We start from the raw sequence: 7,500 nt of genomic DNA on the forward strand, positions 1-7,500 counted from the left end.
CGAAACAAAAGGACCCGATCTTTCCTGTCTGAGTTCCCGCGACCGGCCTTCTTCTGCGGTCCGGTGAAGAAGGCCGTGCCGTGAGGGCTGAGGAGGAGCCTTGGCGTTTTATGAGCGAAGGATTGATGAGGAAGATCCTCGCTGCGTTAAGAGGTAAGGATTGACGAAGATCCTTACTGAGTTAAGGAGGAAGGAATTGGTGAGAGCTCTGAGGAATGGTCTGTCACTTGGTGTATACCTTTAGGGAGGTTGGAGGCCGTCCCGCTACAGCCTTGAGATGAGATCGCGTTTCCTTGAAATGATGAAGCTCCTCGACGCTATTAATGGACACGATCTCGAATCGGAACGCTAATTGGCAACCGATAATATTTCTCTTTTTTCTAATCTTCGAGGAGAACGATTACTTATTATCAAATACAATTATCACTTTGCTTGGAGAACTCGGACTTTTTTTTCTCTCTCTTTTTTTTCTTTTTCTCTTTTTTTTTTTTTATGAACGACGAAGGGGGAGGGGCAAAAGGGAGGGAGGGAGGGAGCGAGGCTTCGAGGGTAAGCGGGGCCGGCTAGACTCCCTTTTTATGTGATCTTCCGAAGACGGGGGGAAAAAATAGGAAAGAGATATCACGTCCTTTTTTCTCCTTGCTGCTTTGTCCTTGTCTACCTATTGGATCGCTTCCTTTGTTATTCCGTTATGGCTTTTCCCTTTTCTCTACTTTCCTGGTAGTTATTATTTCATTTATTTTCTCCGGGGTATTTCTTAATATGCATTTATTTTTTTTTACAAGATCAGCGATTACAAAAGGCTTGTACTGACGCTTGTACTGGGTGTACACTTATCACGAACAGAGGGTTACAACTACGGACAGGCACTTCTTATTGCTAGTCTTAAAGCACTGGTACAAACAATGTGTTTCAATCCTGAGAGAAAAAGATTTTACCATTCAATTTCAGTCTACCATAAAAATAGCATAAATAGCAGATAATCCGACTCAAAAAACAATAGTTTCAGATCAAATTGCTAGAAAATCATCCAGTCCGAAAATGGGATCGAAATTAGGCTAATTGTGAAAAATATTATACTATATTTTTCTGATAAATTGCATAAAAGTTCGAATTCAAAATATTAAAAAAAAAAAAAAATGCATAGATCAACATGAAAATATTGTATTTATGACACACAAGTAATTAAAAGAAAACTACGGTCACAGTGACGCGAAACAAAACATTTTGTGGCACAAAAGGGCGGAAATGAAATACAAGGGGAGGAAGTACATGAGAAATAAAGAAGGAAAACACAAGAGAGGAGAAGAGGAAGAAGATGAAAACCAAAAAGAGAATGGGAGAAGGGAAATCGAGGATTAGAAGGAAAGGACGAGAAGCTACAGAGGATGAAAAAAAGAATGAGGAAATGAATTAAGAGAAATAAGGAAAAAGAGAAATAAAGGAGAGAAGGGGACAAGACCTGAGAATGAGGGAAGCAGAAGGAGAGGGAAGGGAAACAGGGGAGAAAGAAGGGAGAAAGAGAGGCCGAATAAAAAGGACGAAAAGAAAGAAACTGAGAAGAGAAGATAAATTAATAAAAAGCGAGATTAAGAAAAAGAGAAATGACAAGAGAGGCGGAGGGAAGGTTAAGAGAAAGGTAAGGGTAGGAAGATGTAGAAGAAAGAGAGACAAGGTAAGGAAAAAGACAAGAAAGAAAGTTAGCAGCGCAGGCAACATAATAAGCGACATATATTTATCTGTTTCCATATCTGGTTATCTGTCTATCTGTTTATACATACACGCACATATACATACATGCATACGCAAATGGGATGATTCGAAGAGTAATGGAAGGAAGAGAAAGAGAGAGAAAGAGAGAGAAAGTGAGAGAGAGAGAGAGAGAGAAAGAGAGAGAGAGAGAGAGAGAGAGAGAGAGAGAGAGAGAGAGAGAGAGAGAGAGAGAGAGAGAGAGAGAGAGAGAGAGAGAGCGAGAGCGAGAGCGAGAGAGAGAGCGAGAGCGAGAGAGAGAGAAAGAGATGGATAGACAGAGCGAGAGAGAGAGAGAGAAAGAGATGGATAGACAGACTAACAGAGAGACAGAGATTGAATGAGAAGGGAGGGACGGAGCAGGGAAAGAGAGGACGCGAGTGGGCCGCGGTCGTCCTCGGAAGCGGCGCGGCGTCGGAGGAGAGAGTACAGCTAATAAAATCAAGCGGCCGTACCCGACCTTCATAACAAGGTCAGGGGATGAGCAGCGACGGGGCGCTGTCATATCGCCCGCGACCTTTGGGATGTAAGATTTTTTTTCCCCTCTTCCCATTCCGGCTTTTCCCTCGAACACAAATGGAAATCCCGGGTAATTATTTCTAGATTTAATGATACAAAGTGTAAGTCGTATATATATTTTTTCGATTAAAATAACATGTTTATGCAATTGTTTTGTTGCCAATGTAATCACCGACGCGGTTGGAGTTAATTGCTTGTATAGCTAATCGTCCTTAAACCGAATTACCTCCCCCCCCCTAAAAAAAAAAAAAGGTTATTTTGCATCCGCGCTGTTAATCCAGCTGATGTTTACACAAACATGCGCTTAACAAACATGGCCATCGCCACGTGTGCTAAACAGCCAAGGAAACAGGTCCCAACGACACACAAAGCTGAAAAAGTTCCTCCCTGCTTACTATCCCTGTTAATTGTGGAGATTCAGCAACGCTGGGCCTCATGAGTGACGTCATGAAGGGCGGGATTGCCGCCCATGCGACACCGCGGGCTTAATCACTGACGCCCCAACATTAATTTCCTCCCGCGGCGGCGAAGAGGGTTAGTGCGAGGCCCTTCCCTCCCCTCCACACCCCTGCTCTGTTCCTGGGCACTTCTCTTCCTCTCCCCCAACCCCTTTCGCTCTTCTCTTCCCTCTCCACACCCTTCCTCACTTCCCGCACTCTTCTCTTCCTCTCCCTTACCTCCCTTCGTTATACCTTCTCCCTTACACCCTTCTGAAATGTGTCCACTTTATCCTTTCTTCTCTCCTAACCCCTTTACCTTCCCCCTATCTCTTCTCCATTTTCACTCTCCCTTCCCATCCCTTCCCATCCCCGGTTCTCTCCCTCCCCTCCTCATATCCAGCACCCTTCCCTCCCTGTAACACACCATAGCAAGGCCAGTTCCACTCATGGTGAGAGGGCCGGGAGGTCAGAGGCACGCTTTCGTCCACGTCCAGAAATGGGGTTAAGAGAGCATCTGTGCTTGCCTGTGCGTGGCAAGAACTTCCCACTGCTTGCTCCATCCCTTAGACTACAGCCAAGTGTAACATGAATTTACTTGTGATATCTTATAAACCTGTGCTTTCTTGTGTTTGTTTGTCCTTGCTTGGGGCAGAAACATCCCTCTACATGATATACCCATCAGAAAACAATTAAATCTAAAGTAAACTCATTTACTTAAATTAACATATATATTTTTTTTTTTCTATTTTCAGGGATATTTTACGGGGGAGTTTTTATAGGTATTCGGACGATTGCCAAATGTAACGCACACACACACACACACACACACACACACACACACACACACACACACACCGACGCACATGTACACACGTAGCAGGTAATCTTGCAGCATCAATGTATGGGGATGATTCCTCTGCCTCCCTTTCCCTCTCATCTATCGGTCAAACCTTATCTCTCTCTCCTCTCCTTCCTCCTTCTTTCCCCCCTTTTTTCTCTCTCTCGCCTCCCCCCTCTCTCTCTCCCTCCTTCCCTTCTTCTTCTTCTTCTCCTCTCTCTCTCTCCTCTCTCTCTCTCTCTCTCTCTCTCTCTCTCTCTCTCTCTCTCTCTCTCTCTCTCTCTCTCTCTCTCTTCCCCCTTCTTCTCTCTTTTCTTCCCTTCTTCTCTCTCTCCCTCTCTCTATCTTTCTTCCTCCCTTCTTCTCTCTCTCTTTTGCTTTTCCTCCCATAATCATTTGCATTATCCCAAGGCCCATTTCCCCTCTCCTTTCATTCTTCTCCTCCATTCCTCATATATCGCCTATCACCCCCCTCCCCTTTGCCCTCCTCACACTTCCCCTCTCTTCCCCTCGCCTCTTCCTCTACGGCACTTTATCGGGCTACTTATCCCTTATATCATTGGCAATTTTCCCCTCTGTGCAATTTGCTTTTCATCTCCATCCATTATTAGCCCTTTGCATCTGGCCGCCGCCCTCATTTCTTTTTTCCTTCTGCACCTTTTCTGTTGTCTCTCCTTCTCTGTCTGCCAGTCCATCTGTCTCAGACGGTCTGTCTGTCTAACCGCGTTTCTCTGTTTCCGTCTCTCTCTCTCTCTCTCTCTCTCTCTCTCTCTCTCTCTCTCTCTCTCTCTCTCTCTCTCTCTCTCTCTCTCTCTCTCTCTCTCTCTCTCTCTCTCTCTCCTCCCGTTGTCTCGTTGTCTTATTCGTCTTCCTTATCTCGGTCCTTGCCTAACCAATTCTTCTATTTTATTACACCTACCCATCCCTCTCTTCCCTTCCTTCCCTTTGCCATAATTTGTCCATATCTTTGTCTCTGGCTTCGTAAACTCTCTCTCTCTCTCTCTCTCTCTCTCTCTCTCTCTCTCTCTCTCTCTCTCTCTCTCTCTCTCTCTCTCTCTCCCGTCCGGTTCCCATCCCCCCTTTCTCTTTTTATCTCTTCCATATCGCCTTTGCCTCTCTCTGGCCTTTCCTATTTCTTCCTCACCCCCCGTTCCCCAAATCTATGTAATCCACTTTCTCCTGTTCACAGTCTGCGTCACTTCAACTAATCTCTCTGTCTTACTCACCTCATAATACTTCGTTATTTCTTAATACCTATCATCTAATGAAGTTATAATGCACTATTTCCAAAGCCTTCCGATCTTCTTCGTATATTTAAATATATTTTGATTTGTGTACTATTTGACGTGTTTCTATGTTTTTTCTCGACGTCACTCTCTCTAAGTCTGACGTCTCTATGCCCTATCAATCAATACATTACATGTAACCCAAATTCTTTTCCATTCCTATGTTCCTGTTTGTGAAGCTATGTTTTCCCTCTCTTATTCTTATAGTTTATATCATTGTTTTCGTTCCTAGCTCCCTCAATAGGCTGTCTATTGACTCGAAGATGTCTTACGTTTTCAAGGAATCGGCTTGCTTACACTAAGGGTCCCTTCTTTGATCACGTAGGGGAGTTTAGGAAAGTTTTTTTTTTGTGTCTACTGGTTATGTATTGCTATAATTTCGATGCTGCCTGAGAGAACATGCCTTCTGCCTTTATCTGTGTCTGTCTGTCTGTCTGTCTGTATGCCTGTCTCTGTCTCTGTCTCTATCTCTCTCTTCCTCCGTCCTCCTCTCTCTCTCCCTTGACAATTCCCGCTTATCTTTTTACCTATGCTTTCCCAAGTACTTCTTTCTCTATTCTCCCCTTCATCTCCTTATCTAAGGATAATATTGCCTGTTTTCATAAACTTTCCCTTTATTTTCTCTCTTTTTATACTTTCCATCATATTCCACCAATTTTCCTTTTCTCTATTTCCCTCTTCCAGTCACACTCTCTCCTTTTCCTGCCTCTCTCTTTCCCTCTCTCTCTTTGTTGTTTCTTTCTCCCTTTCTATCTATTTCCCTCTCTCCCTATTTTCTCCATCTCCTTCCCCTCTCCTATCTCTTTTCCTTTCATCCTGCCACCTCTCCTCTTCACTTCTTTAAACTCTCTTTCTCCATGCCTGTACTCTTTCCCTTTCCTCTCTCTCTTCCTCTATTTTCCCCCTCTCTCTGGTTGTCGCCCTTCTTCCTCTCCTCCTCTATGATTATTTCATCTGTGCTTCATCTATCCTCTTTCCCTATCCTGTCTTCCTTCTTCTCCATCCCTACTGTCTGCCTCCCTCCTCTTACTCTCCCTCTGATTATCCCATTCTCCATCTCCCCCTCCTCCCCTATTCTTCTCTCAATTTCCTTTCCACTCTCTTACCTTTCTTTATCCTCCCTTTCCTATCACGCCCTCCCCCCCCCCCCCCATTTTCCTATCCCATTCATCCCGTTGACCGTTCACCTAGTGTCACAACCTCACTTCTAAAGGTCGTCTTAGGCTGCTATCGACGAAAAAAAAAAAAAAAAAAAAAAAAAATCTTTCTACATCTATCCTCTTCCGTGATTGATTCTTCAGCCCCTCTTCCCCTCCCCCATCGTGTCTTTTCTTTCGTCCTTCTCTCGTTCTCATTTCTTCGTTTTCTCTTTCTCCTTATTTTCCCTTCTTTTTTTATTCACGTCCTCCGGTCTCTTATTCTCATTTCTTGCTGTTCTAGTTCTTTTCCCTCTCTCAGTCTCTCTCTCTCTCTTTCTCCCCTCCTCTTTCCCTCTCTCTCTTTCTCCCTTACTCGCTCCCTTTCCCCCCTTTCACACTCCTTCTCCCTCTCTCCCTTTCTATTCGTGTGTCAATCTTCTTCTCTGTACATCGACATACCAGTCTCTCTGTTCTTTGTCCTCCCGAAATTTTCTCTCCCTTTGTTCTTCTAGAAGTTCTGTTTTTCCTTTGAACCATGTCTTACTTATTCCCTTCTTTTCTCTCTTGTCTATTTCTTCTAAGCCAAAACATCCTGATTTTTCACCTCCGTACGTTACTTGCGTTATGTGTCTGTCCGTCGTCCTGTCTGTCTAAACGTCTTTTTCTGTCTCTGCAAGTTTGTCTGTCGCTTGTCTGTTTGCTTTTTGACTGTCTTTCTGTTCTCTGACTTTGTCTCTGTTCTCTCTCCCCCCCCCTTCTCTCTCTCCCTCTCCCTCCTCCCCCCTGTCTCTCTTTCTTTTTATCTTCCTTTCTCTCCTTCCCTCATTTCTCTCTTTCTATCTCCCTTTCTCTCTTTCCTTCCCTACCCCACCCACCTTCACCTCATCCTCAATCTTGCCACTCTTTCCCCATTATACTACAACCATCTTTAACACCATTCGAACTTCATCCCTTCCATTATCACCCTCTCTTTGCACTCCCATTCATCCGTCCATTCGTTGTATCTCCTTTACAGTGAATTGACCGGAAATCGTCCATTAGTTCGCGCGATCGAGGTGACCACTGACTGCGCGTAGCAAGGTCGCTGAGGCTATTTTGCTTTCTTTCGATATCTTGAAAAAAAGGAGGATTTGCGAGTAAGAAAGGGGGAAGGAAAGAGAAAGAGAGGGAGAGATTAAAAGGGACATATAAAGTAGGAAAGGGAAAAAGAAAGAAGAAGACGAAGAAGAAGAAGAAGAAGAAGAAGAAGAGAGAGAGAGAGGGAGAGAGAGAGAGAGAGAGAGAGAGAGAGAGAGAGAGAGAGAGAGAGAGAGAGAGAGAGAGAGAGAGAGAGAGAGAGAGAGAGAGAGAGAGAGAGAAAGAGAGAAAGAGAGAGAAGAGAGAGAAGAGAGAGAGAGAGAGAGAGAGAGAGAGAGAGAGAGAGAGAGAGAGAGAGAGAGAGAGAGAGAGAGAGAGAGAGAGAGAGAGAGAGAGAGAGAGACGTTTAAGCGAAATTGGAGTAGCAAAGTAGGTTGTAAAAGCAGAATAAA

General features: G+C 44.3%; 1 protein-coding gene across 3 annotated transcripts in view; it reads right to left on the reverse strand.

Moving 5' to 3' along the window:
• LOC125047196 (neo-calmodulin-like) overlaps positions 1-7,500 on the reverse strand; it is a 372,701-nt gene that overhangs the window by 73,268 nt on the left and 291,933 nt on the right. Inside the window, exon 2 of one of the 3 annotated variants that reach the window (XM_047645331.1) lies at positions 1-918. This exon is cut by the window's left edge and continues 471 nt beyond it. The exons of the other annotated variants lie outside the window; for them this stretch is intronic. The gene's annotated coding sequence lies outside the window, so the exon portion shown is untranslated. The remainder of the gene's footprint in view (positions 919-7,500) is intronic. 3 annotated transcript variants of the gene reach the window in all.

Source organism: Penaeus chinensis, chromosome 40 (genome assembly GCF_019202785.1).
Source record: "Penaeus chinensis breed Huanghai No. 1 chromosome 40, ASM1920278v2, whole genome shotgun sequence".
Taxonomy (NCBI): Eukaryota; Metazoa; Arthropoda; class Malacostraca; order Decapoda; family Penaeidae; genus Penaeus; species Penaeus chinensis.